The sequence below is a fragment of the Schistocerca gregaria genome, chromosome X (assembly GCF_023897955.1).
Source record: "Schistocerca gregaria isolate iqSchGreg1 chromosome X, iqSchGreg1.2, whole genome shotgun sequence".
Taxonomy (NCBI): Eukaryota; Metazoa; Arthropoda; class Insecta; order Orthoptera; family Acrididae; genus Schistocerca; species Schistocerca gregaria.
The window spans coordinates 158136897-158149465 of NC_064931.1; the positions used below are offsets into that span (position 1 = coordinate 158136897).

Here is a 12569-nt window from a genome sequence, read left to right on the forward strand (position 1 = left end):
CGGCACCCCATTCTTGATTGTTCCCCAGTTTGAGAAATCACCAGCTTTTTGCATATTATGTGAACTGTTTATTTCAACTTTCTGCACTCTTCCCGTTAGGTATGATTTAAACCATTTGAGCGCTGTCCCATTCATACCACAGTACTTGAGCTTATCTAGAAGTATTCCATGATTTACACAATCAAAAGCCTTTGAGAGATTACAAAAAATCCAAGCGGGTTACTTCCGGTTGCTCAGAGCATTTAATATTTCATTAGTGAAAATATATGTAGCATTTAACGTTGGAAAATCTTTCTGGAAAGCAAACTGACATTTTGTTAAAATGGTAGATACCATTTACGATTAAATATTATCAAAGTATGAACGAAATAAGGCACGTCTTTAACGTAATTCTATTAAATTAGAAGAAAGACGCAGAACCCTTAAGATAACATGAAAGTGGATAATTATAGATATTTACAGAAAACTGGATGTCAGCTGGCAACCTTACAGTTCACATTCTATACTTTACACTACCTTTGCGTGTGTGTGTGTGTGTGTTTTTTTACTTTTTGTTCTTTTTTCACTATTTTACTTGTGGTCTTTGCACAGGGGCCACGCTAATCTTCTCTTTACCAATTTTGGAACATGTACAGCCGGAGCGAGTACGCCCAACAGTTGACAAATTTTATATGAACCTATGTCTTTAGTCTTACGATGTTCTAAAGGTTTTAACGGTCGGTGTGTAATTTTCTGATATTTACTTAAAACAAATATTATCAAAAAGAGATGCGTTTTTGACAAATCTTTATTGTTTATTTTACTGAAACAGCACGCTTTACTATCACGCACACTATAATACGAAAAGATTCTGAGTGTAAAAGCCTAGCTGGCTCTCGGTTTAGTCTTGGAGCGTAGCGGCGAAATGGATTTTCTTAAGCTTTGCCCTAGCAGAGCACGGCTCACCGTTCGTACCGGCTGGACTTCCGTTGCGTGAGGCAGAACTTATGGCCCACTGCCAACGTGTAAACGCCTTCTCTTATTTTCGTTTCTTGTTCCTGAAGAAAATTCCTAATCATAGTAACTTTGTTCTTATAGAAGCTGAGCATCTGCTGCATGTTGCTTTTCACTTCAGACCTGCTATCTTCAGTATTCTGAGCATCTCTTACTAGATATTCCACACGGTAAATGGAATGACACCATTAATAAATATAGACTTCGATCAGAAATCGATAGCTAAGGTAGAATATTCAAAATTTCTAGGTGTATGAATTGATGTGGGGTTGAACTGCAAAAACACACTTAGGATCTGCTGAAACGTTTGAGTTCAGCTACTTATGCTATTAGAGTCATTGCAAATTTTGGCGATATACATCTCAGTAAATTAGCTTACCAAGCCTATTTTCATTCTCTGCTTTCGTGTGGCATCATATTCTGGGGTAACTCATCATTGAGTAAAAGAGTTTTCATTGCACAAAAGGGTGTAATCAGAATAATTGCTGGAGCTCATTCAAGATCATCCTGCAGACACTTATTTAAAGAGCTAGGGATCTTCACTGTAGCCTAACAATATATATATATATATATATATATATATATATATATATATATATTCACTTATGAAATTTGTTATTAACAATCCGAACGAATTCAAAAGTAATAGCAGTGTACATGGATACAACACTAGGAGAAAGGATGATCTTCACTACTCCAGGTTAAATCTAACTTTGGCTCAGAAGGGGGTAAATTATGCTGCCACAAAAGTCTTTGGTCACTTACCTAATAGCATCAAAAGTCTGACAGATAGCCATATAGAATTTTGAAAGAAAATTAAAAGAATTTCTTAATGAGAACTCCTTCTACTCATTAGACGATTTTTTATGTATAGTAAGTGGGTAATTTTCTCAAACCCACAAAAAAATATTGTCATGTAATATTTAGTGTGATGTAATATCTTGTATAGACACCTTTTATTAACCTGATACGTTCCACATCATTACGAAGTGTCGTATTCATGATCTATGGAACAAGTAGTAAACTAATCTAATCTAACAATATCAAATGTATTTCCCAGGTCTACAGACTAATATAAGATGGTTTATCTTTCTGTGTTGACTTTTGGTAAGAAACTTCAGTACCAAAACAGCCTCCTCTGTTCCTAACCCCCTTTTGAAACCAAACTGGTCTTCACTCAGCTTGCACGTTACCTTCTTTTCAGTTCACTTCAGAATTATCTTAATGAGAATTTTTGATGCATGTGATAACAGGTTTAAGATTCGGTACTGTTCACATTTTGTAACTTCCGCATTCTCCGGTATGACAACCACGGTGCATTTCTAGAAGATGGTTGGATTATATCCTGTGTTATAGATGGACCTAATCAGTTTCAGCAGTATCATTTTCGTGCTGTTGCCAGCATTCTTAATTAATTCTGCAGGATTGTCGTCAATCCCATTTGCTTTGCTCTCCCGTACCTCTTTGAGAGCTTTCTCAAATTCTTCTTGCAGGAAGTCGTTTCCTTTTCATCTTCTTCTGCTTCGTCTTCTTTTCCTGGTATATCCTCCGATAAAGATGCTCCATCATATAATTCCCTCTTGCCACCGCGGTTTCACCAAAGAGCATTTTTCCGTCTTTGTCTTCTACAGTGCCCGACACTGTTGTTTTGCGTTTGTTAAAATATTTGTCTGCTGTTTTGTTGGCTATACCAGTTGTTTCAGCTGCCCTATTTTCTTCCATTTCACTGCACATTCCACAAAGAAAACTTTACAATTACTTTCCTAGCTTCTGTACTGATCATCATCTGCTATAATCCATTTCCTTTTGTTTTTGTGTAGAAGGGCCTCAATTCAAGCCAATATCGCGTCTCCTAAGTTCTGCTTATGGCGTAGAAAGCGATGTCGCGCCTCACTGACCAAGTTCCTCTCAACGCACCAAAAACCTGGAGCGTCTGATTTTGCCTTTCACCTGCGAGAATGCTTCGCAATATGAAATTCCACGTTGTTACGTCACAAATCTCGTCCAAAGTCTCGTAAATGTTATTTTTCACCTTCCGTGTGAGGATCGCTTTAGTGTCTGCCGTTTGGGTCACTACCAGGTTACAGTAATTTGGGGAAGAAATCGGTAAAATGGTTCAAATGGCTCCGAGCACTATGGGACTCAACTGCGGTAGTCATTAGTCCCCCAGAACTTAGAACTTAGAACTGCTTAAACCTAACTAACCTAAGGACATCACACACATCCATGCCCGAGGCAGGATTCGAACCTGCGACCGTAGCAGTCGCACGGTTCCGGACTGCGCGCCTAGAACCGCGAGACCACCGCGGCCGGCAAGAAATCGGTAAGCGGCCATAATAAAAAAAGAGAACGGGTATGCAACAGGCTGGAAAAAGTTAAACATCCTGCCGCCAACGAAGTCAACAGAGACGGAGGGAAGCTCAGAGGCGGGAGGAAATCGATCACGTCCTTTGGAACGAGCCACCGCGGCGTTCACCTAAAGCGATTAATGGGAATCCTGCATTTGATCCGCCGTCCTCCATAACGCATCTCTAATGTGTTACAACTGCTATACCTTTGTCTTCACAAACACATTTTACTGCTAAAATTATCAACTCGAAATAATTTTTTACCTCACGGAATTTGCCCTTCTGAAGCGTAGAGAACAAAGATACACTACTGGCCATTAAAATTACTACATCAAGAAGAAATGCACACGATAAACGGGTATTCAATGGACAAATATATAATCCTAGAACTGACATGTGATTACATTTTCACGCAATTTAGGTGCCTAGATCCTGAGAAATCAATACCCAGAACAACCTCCTCTGGCCGTAATAACGACCTTCATACGCCTGGACATTGGAGAATGTGCAGGCCAGGGCAGCAGTCGAACATTTTCTGTATCCAGAAAGGCCCGTACAGGACCTCCAACATGTGATCGTGCATTAACCTGCTGAAATGTAGGGTTTCGCTGGGACTGAATGAGGGGTAGAGCCACGGGTCGTAACACATCTGAAATGAACGTCCACTGTTCAAAGTGCCGTCAATGCGAACAAGAGGTGACCCAGACGTGTAACCAATGGCACCACATACCATCCCGCTAGGCGATACGCCAGTATGGCACTGATGATTACACGCTTCCAATGTGCGTTCATCATCATGATGATTAGAACCTGGATTCATCCGAAAAAATGACGTTTTGCCATTCGTGCACCCAGGTTCGTCGTTGAGTGCACCAATGCAGGCGCCCCTGTCTGTGGTGCAGCATCAAGGTTAACTGCAGCCATGGTCTCCGGGCTGATATTCCATGCTGCTGCAAACGTCGTCGAACTGTTCGTGCAGATGGTTGTTGTCTTACAAACGTTCCCATCTGTTGACTCAGGGATCGAAACGTGGCTGCACGATTCGTTACAGCCATGCGGATAAGACGCCTGTCATCTCGACTGCTAGTGATACGAGGGCGTTGGGATCCAGCACGGCGTTCCGTATTACCCTCCTGAACCCACCGATTCCATATTCTGCTAACAGTCATTGGATCTCGACCAACGCTAGCAGCAGTGCCGCGATACGATAAACCGCAATCGCGATAGGCTACAATCCGACCTTTATCAAAGTCGGAGACGTGATGGCACGCATTTTTCCTCCTTACACGAGGCATCACAACAACGTTTCACCAGGCAACGCCGGTCAACTGCTGTTTGTGTATGAGAAATCGGTTGGAAACTTTCCTTATGTCAGCACGTTGTAGGTGGCGCCATGGGCTCCAACCTTGTGTGAATGCTCTGAAAAGCTAATCATTTGCATATCACAGCATCTTCTTCCTGTCGGTTAAATATCGCGTCTGTAGGACGTCATCGTCGTTGTGTAGCAATTTTAATGGCCAGTAGTGTACTAGTGATATGTAGGGGCAGGGCATACAAGGACTCTTCTTCCAGGACTTTTATTGCCCATAATCACCATCGTTGACACTGCTGCTGGGCAGTGATAATATTCTCACAGCTATACGTGAGAGTAAACTTGTGGTCATCTTCGAATGATGATTTCAACACAGTGGTAATGTTTGAAAATTCCCAGTTTAGTGGCATGAAAGTAGTGCTTTCATACTATGAACAGTATGAATTATGTCAAAATTCTGCTATGTAAACTGTGCTGTTCAAGGCTCAAACAGTTCCAGTGTTACTGGACTATCATACAATGAGTGTGAGGGACTAGATTGGAAAATGGCACAGGTCGTCCCCGTTTTCAAGAAGATGTGCAGAACTATAGACCTATATCTCTAACGCCTATCAGTTGTAGAATTCTGGAACACGTATTATGTTCGAGTTTAATGACTTTTCTGGAGACAGGAAATCTACTCTGCAGGAATCATCGAAAAAGACGATCGTGTGAAACCCAGCTCGCACCATTCGTCCACGAGATTCAGAGGGCCAAAGACACGGGTTCACAGGTAGATGCCGTGTTTCTCGACTTCGGCAAGGCGTTTGATACAGTTCCCCACAGTCGGTTAATGAACAACGGAAGAGCATATGGACTATCAGACCAATTGTGTAATTGAATTGAAGAGTTCCAGATAACAGAACGCAACATGTCCTTCTCAATGGAGAGAAGTCTTCGGTTCACGGGTTCGATTCCCGGCGGGGTCAGGGATTTTCTCAGCCTCGAGATGACTGGGTGTTGTGTGATGTCCTTAGGTTAGTTAGGTTTAAGTAGTTCTAAGTTCTAGGGGTCTCATGACCATAGATGTTAAGTCCCATAGTGCTCAGAGCCATTTGAACCATTTTTGATAAGTCTTTCGAAGTAAGAGTGATTTCAGGTGTGCCGCAGGGGAGTGTCGTACGACCGTTGCTATTCACAATATACGTAAATGACCTTTTGGATAACATCGGTAGTTCACTGAGGAGTTTTGAGGATGATGCAGAACTATTTCGAGAGGTTGTAACAATGGAAAATTGTACTGAAATGCGGGAGGATCTGCAACGAATTGACGCATGGTGCAGAAATGACAATTGAGTCTCAATGTAGACAAGTGTAATGTGCTGCGAATACACAGAAAGAAAGATCCATTATCATTTAGTTACAATATAGCAGGTGAGCAACTGGAAGCAGTTAATTCAATAAATTATTAGGGAGCAGGCATAAGGAGTGGTTTAAAATAGAATGACCATATAAAATTAATCGTCGGTAAAGCAGATGCCAGACTGAGATTCATTGGAACAATCCTAAGGAAATGCAGTCCGAAAACAAAGGAATTAGGTTACAGTACATTTGTTGGACCACTGCTTGAATACTGCTCAGCAGTGTGGGATCCGTACCCGATAGAATTGATAGAAGAGATAGAGAAGATCAAACGGAGAACAGCGCGCTTCGTTACAGGATCATTTAGTAATCGAGAAAGCGTTACGGAGATCATAGATAAACTCCAGTGGAAGACTCTGCAGGAGAGACGCTCAGTAGCTCGGTACGGGATTTTGTTGACGTTTCGAGAATACACCTACACCGAAGAGTCAAGCAGTATATTGCTCCCTCATACGTATATCTCGCGAAGAGACCATGAGGATAAAATCAGAGAGATTAGAGCCCACACAGAGGCATACCGACAATCTTTCTTTCCACGAACAATACGAGACTGGTATAGATGCGAGAACCGATAGAAGAACTGAAGGTACCCTCCGCCACACACTGTCAGTTGGCTTGATGAGTATGGATGTAGATGTAGATGTAGATCAGCTGAATTTTCATTTATTGTTACTTTTCCCATAGTGCAACGGACCTTTGGCCATACAGTGAAGCAGTAACTGTCTATACCCTTGCAGAAGTGTGCAGTCTGCCTACCACATTTATGGGATCAAGGCATACGTAAACTGTATGAATTTCAGTTGTCTGGCCCAGCACAACAGCAGTAAGAGCTGCAGCAACAGCACACCCCATGGGCCCATCTGATTCATTGCTTGACTTCGAGTCTGCACCACAGCAGCAGCAGAAGCAGCGACATACACTACTGGCCATTCAAGAAGAAATGCAGATGGTAACCGGGTATTCATTGGACAAATATATTGTACTAGAACTGACATGCGATTACATTTTCACGCATTTTGGGTCCAGAGATCATGAGAAATCAGTACCCAGAACAACCACTGCTGGCCGTTATAACGGCTTTGATACGCCTGGGCATTGAGTCAAACAAAGCTTGGATGGCGTGTACAGGTGCAGCTGCCCATGCAGCTTCAACACGATACCATAGTTCATCAACAGTAGTGACTGGCGTATTGTGACGAGAAAGTTGATCGGCCACCATTGGCCAGATGTTTTAAATTGGTGAGAGATCTGGAGAATGTGTATCCTGACAAACCCGTAAAGGACCTGCAACATGCGGTCGTGCATTATCCTGCTGAAATGTAGGGTTTCGCAGGGATCGAATGAAGGTTAGAGCTACGGGTCATAACACATCTGAAATGTAACGTCCACTGTTCAAAGTGCCGTCAATGCGAACAAGAGGTGACCGAGACGTTTAACCAATGGCACCGCATACCATCATGCCGGGTGATACACCAGTGTGGCGATGACGAATACACGCTTCCGATGTGCGTTCACCGCGATGTCGCCAAACACGGATGCGACCATCGTGATACTGTAAACTGTACCTGGATTCATCCGAAAAAATGACGTGCACCCTGGTTCGTCGTTGAGTACACCATCGCAGGCGATCCTGTCTGTGATGCAGCGTCAAGTTTCAAATGGTTCAAAGGGCTCTGAGCACTATGGGACTTAACATCTATGGTCATCAGACCCCTAGAACTTAGAACTACTTAAACCTAACTAACCTAAGGACATCACACAACACCCAGTCATCTCGAGGCTGAGAAAATCCCTGACCCCGCCGGGAATCGAACCCGTGAACCGAAGACTTCTCTCCATTGAGAAGGACATGTTGCGTTCTGTTATCTGGAACTCTTCAATTCAATTACACAATTGGTCTGATAGTCCATATGCTCTTCCTTTGTTCATTAAACGACTGTGGGAACTGTATCAAACGCCTTGCGGAAGTCAAGAGACTCGGCATCTACCTGTGAACCCGTGTCTATGGCCCTCTCAGTCTCGTGGACGAATGGTGCGTGCTGGGTTTCACACGATCGTCTTTTTCGAAACCCGTACTGATTCCTACAGAGTAGATTTCTGGTCTCCAGAAAAGTCATTATACTCGAACATAATACGTGTTCCAAAATTCTACAACTGATAGGCGTTAGAGACATAGATCAGAGAAAATCCCTGACTCCGCCGGGAATCGAACCCGAGAACCCGGGCGTGGGAAGCGAGAACGCTACCGTACGACCACGAGCTGCGGATTAGCGTCAGGGGTAACCGCAGCCATGATAGCCGAGCTGATAGTCCATGCTGCTGCAAACGTCGTCCAACTGTTCGTGCAGATGGTTGTTGTCTTGCAAACGACAACATCTGTTGACTCAGGGATCGAGACGTGGCTGCACGATCCGTTACAGCCATGCGGATAAGATGCCTGTCATCTCGACTGCTAGTGATACGAGGCCGTTGGGATCCAGCACGGCGTTCCGTGTTACCCTCCTGAACCCACCGATTCCATATTCTGCTATCAGTCATTGGATCTCGACCAACATGAGCAGCAATGTCACGATACGATAAACCGCAATGGCGATAGGATACAATCCGACCTTTATCAAAGTCGGAAATGTGATGGTACGCATTTCTCCTCCTTACACGAGGCATCACAACAACGTTTCAACAGGCAACGCCGGTCAACTGCTGTTTGTGTATGAGAAATCGTTTGGCAACTTCGCTCATGTCAGCACGTTGTAAGTGTCGCCACCGGCGCCAACGTTGTGTGAATGCTCTGAAAAACTAATCATTTGCATATCATAGCATCTTCTTCGTGCCGGTTAAATTTCGCGTCTGTAGCACGTCATCTTCTTGGTGTAGCAATTTTAATGGCCAGTAGTGTACTAGCGATATGTAGGGGCAGGGCATACAAGGACTCTTCTTCCAGGACTTTTATTACCCATAATCACTATCGTTGACACTGCTTGCTGGACAGTGATAATATTCTCACAAGCTATACGTGAGAGTAAACTTGTGGTCATCTTCGAATGATGATTCCAATACAGCGGTAGTGTTTGAAAATTCCCAGTTTAGTGGCATGAAAGTAGTGCTTTCATACTATGAACAGTATGAATTATGTCAAAATTCTGCTACGTAAACTGCGCTGTTCAAAGCTCAAACAGTTCCAGTGTTACTGGACTATCATACAATGTGTGTGAGGGACTAGCCAAGAACAATTAAAATATTCAACAACTAGAATACGAAAGTACCACGCTGCGCTAACTTTCAGGAATGAACATTCAGGAACTTAGTGTGTGTTATCTTTGGCATCGAACATGCTGTCAACGAAAGTGTTGAGTGGTGGGAATAGGTGTACGGATTTTTGCAAATATATGGTTTGCGTTTACAAAGCTCACCCATAAAAACAATTCAGATGACATTTTCGCTACTAATTTTGATGCAAGTTGTCCGGATGTAGTCAGTATGTATGATGCGTCAACGTCAGCACTACCTGACGTCGCTAAGGAAATGTGTCCAATTTGTACTTGTACGTATACCCCATATGTTAGACGAAATTTAGAAACAGTAAATAATTTCTGTAATCTCTCAAAACTGTCATTCATTTTGATTTGAGTGATATGTACACCATCCATAACAGGTAAAAACGTGCATTTATTCCAGCTCAGTCAGTAAGGTAGCTGATTCATAAACGTGGTGGGGGGGGGGGGGCTAATCTTATTACCATCATACCCCCAACTGGCATTTCCATATGACATACAGAACAGAGAAAAAGGTGTCGCGAATGGTGGCAGGCTTGCTTGACTCATGGGAAGTGGCGAAAAACCGGAAATGGCAGAGACACTACACTCAGAAAGTTTCAACACCCCGTAATAATGAAGAAATATAGAAATATACTACAGACCCCTGCGTAGGAACCACGAAGAGAAGATTAGAATAATAACAGCGCGCACATAGGCATTTAAGTAGTCATTCTTCCCGCGCTCCATACGTCAGTTCAACGGAAATAAAATTTAACGTACAGTACAATAGTACGGACCCTCTCCAGTCCACTTCAAAGGGATTTGTAGAGTTAAAGTAATTGTGTATCTGTAGAAACGCAAAGTAGTTATCCAGAGAAGCAATATTCGTCATAGAAGGTAATGCCATTGTTAAAAAGCTTAAGGAATTCATATACTAAGAGAAAGCTGAGCACTTGGTGCACTGAATTGAGTACTGTAGAGTATACGATATGGGCATAAGTAAGTTCGCAAGGAGCAGCCTGATATCGGTAGCGACCTGCTTGGTCACATGTCAAAGTGAAGACAGTGTTCACCTTGAAATGTCCCATCATTTACATTTAAAGTATGACTGGAATAAGTAAAAACAAAGGACCATTGGGAGTCAGGCCAACAATCAAAGGGGACTGATGGCCTCAGATGTTAATTCCTATAGTGATTAGAGCCATCTGAACCATTTAAACCAAACAATCAAAGCTACAAAATAAAGACATCGGCGACCTTTATGGTGTGAATGCAGTGTGTCCCAATACTTACGGTACAAAATTGTGCCAGGGGTAGTTTTAATTGTGATCAAGGAAGAAATCTAGCTACGACGATGAGCCTTGGTGACTGTACTCGCCCGTTTCTACATGTTCACCCATGAGTGCGACACATTCTTGACTTGGCAAAGTTTGTAGTATGCCTGTCCACCATACAGTCCACCTGAAAAGTAATTTTTTCTTCATCTAGAGATGCAAGAATTTGTGAATACGATGGATGAGGCAGCATTTGATAGCCCAAAGAGGCAGCTTGTTTGAATGTGCCCTGTGCAGTTTGATTACTCAGCAACGCCTTGCCAGATGATGATTGGGTCTTTGCCCTTCCAGCTGTGGTGAATACACATATTTCCTTGCTTTACCTCTTTCTCTGGAGCCCATGGCGAATAGAACTCGTTGACGGCGATTGTACCACTAAAGAAGTTAGATGGATTGGTCTAACACAGCTTCAACACTTTCAATGTTGCCTCGTTTCGGCGGGCTCTTTCAATAAAAGTTAGTAGTCACCGAACGCAGAGGACGGTGACCTTTGCCGTAATCAAAATGTGTTAAAAGATGTTCAAGCCTGATCTGTAGCTAGAGCCTCGTTTGTGAAACGCCGGTCTTGGAACATCAGCACCTCCACTTCTCTTGCAATAGCCAGTTCTTCACAGAGAGATAGTAGCAACTTGGTTCTTCGTTATTTAGATTTTTGTGAGTACACTGGAAGCGTGTGCACCACCTAATCGTTGTATCATACAATGAAGCATTATTGACGTGCACTTCCAGAGGAAGGCAACAACAAAGATGGACATGCCCAGTACGCTATCACTCCACCAACAGAAAATTCGCTGTACTATCCTGTATTGTGCCAACGCGGATGTGATTATACGCTCCTGATTATCATTTCCGGAGCCTAAAGACATTAATACTTTTAATATTTCCTCTGCCAGTTAGCAGTTTACTTGCTGACAGAAGCATGGAACACCACTTCAGCGCCTTAGTGATTTCCTCGCTCGGCCTGCACAGGTTTCACAGTTCTATGGCCGACTTTCCCGCGGCAGGAAACTCAACCGACAGCTGCTGCGTGTTCGATTTCCGCTTTCAAATCAAATCGTATAGATTCGGTAGTCCACGCTAGTGATACAAGGAAGCAGCAACTGCTCAAGAAGCAGCCTTTGACATAAGACTAAACGCAAAGAGCGAGTCTATATTTTCGATTCCTTTTCAGCTCAGAAGGCGAACTTTCGTAGCGAGACTTTTCACGACATTTCAATCTCCAACTTTGCGCTATTCGAGAATGGAACGGTAAAGAGGTAGTCTGAAAGTGATTCGATGAACCCTCTGCCAGGAACTTGAGTATGAATTGCAGAGTAGACAAGTGGATGTAGATATCTAAGCTATACTGCTCAGTTCTAACGTGATTCAATTCAACGTGTATAAGTATGTCGCGCATTACGGAATTCTTCGTCTCACAGCCTTACCGTACGAAATGCAAATCATATTCACTGATGATTACATTCCGATGAACCAGGATATTTGCTGATACATTTCACACATTGTTCAAAACTGTACCGTCATTTTCTGTGAGATTAAGACCAGGTAATACATCGAGCCAGTGTATGGGCGACAGGGCGCCTGAGTGTTCATTAAGCTAGAAGCGTTTTGTGTGCGGCCCTATAAACACGGCTATTGTACGAGGGCCACTCCAAAAGAAATGCACACTATTTTTTTAAAATATATGTTTTTTCTACATGTTTGAAAGTTTTACAGTGTGTAGATACATCCTTTAGGAACAATATTTTCATTTCTCCTCATAATTTCCATCCCACTGAACTGCTTGACGCCATCTTGGAACAAACGCCTGTATACCCGCACGGTAAAATTCTGGACCAACCTGTTCTAACCACTGTTTGGCAGCGTGCACAAGGGAGTCATCATCTTCAAACCTTGTTCCACGAAGAGAGTCTTTCAGTTTCCCAAAGAG

The 12569-nt window shown here is 43.0% G+C and overlaps 1 non-coding gene across 1 annotated transcript; it reads right to left on the minus strand.

Moving 5' to 3' along the window:
• Window positions 1-546: 546 nt before the first annotated feature.
• On the minus strand, window positions 547-648 carry LOC126300075 (U6 spliceosomal RNA). The gene has a single exon (XR_007552881.1). It is a non-coding gene; the product is annotated as a U6 spliceosomal RNA (small nuclear RNA).
• Between the last annotated feature and the right edge of the window lie 11921 nt (window positions 649-12569).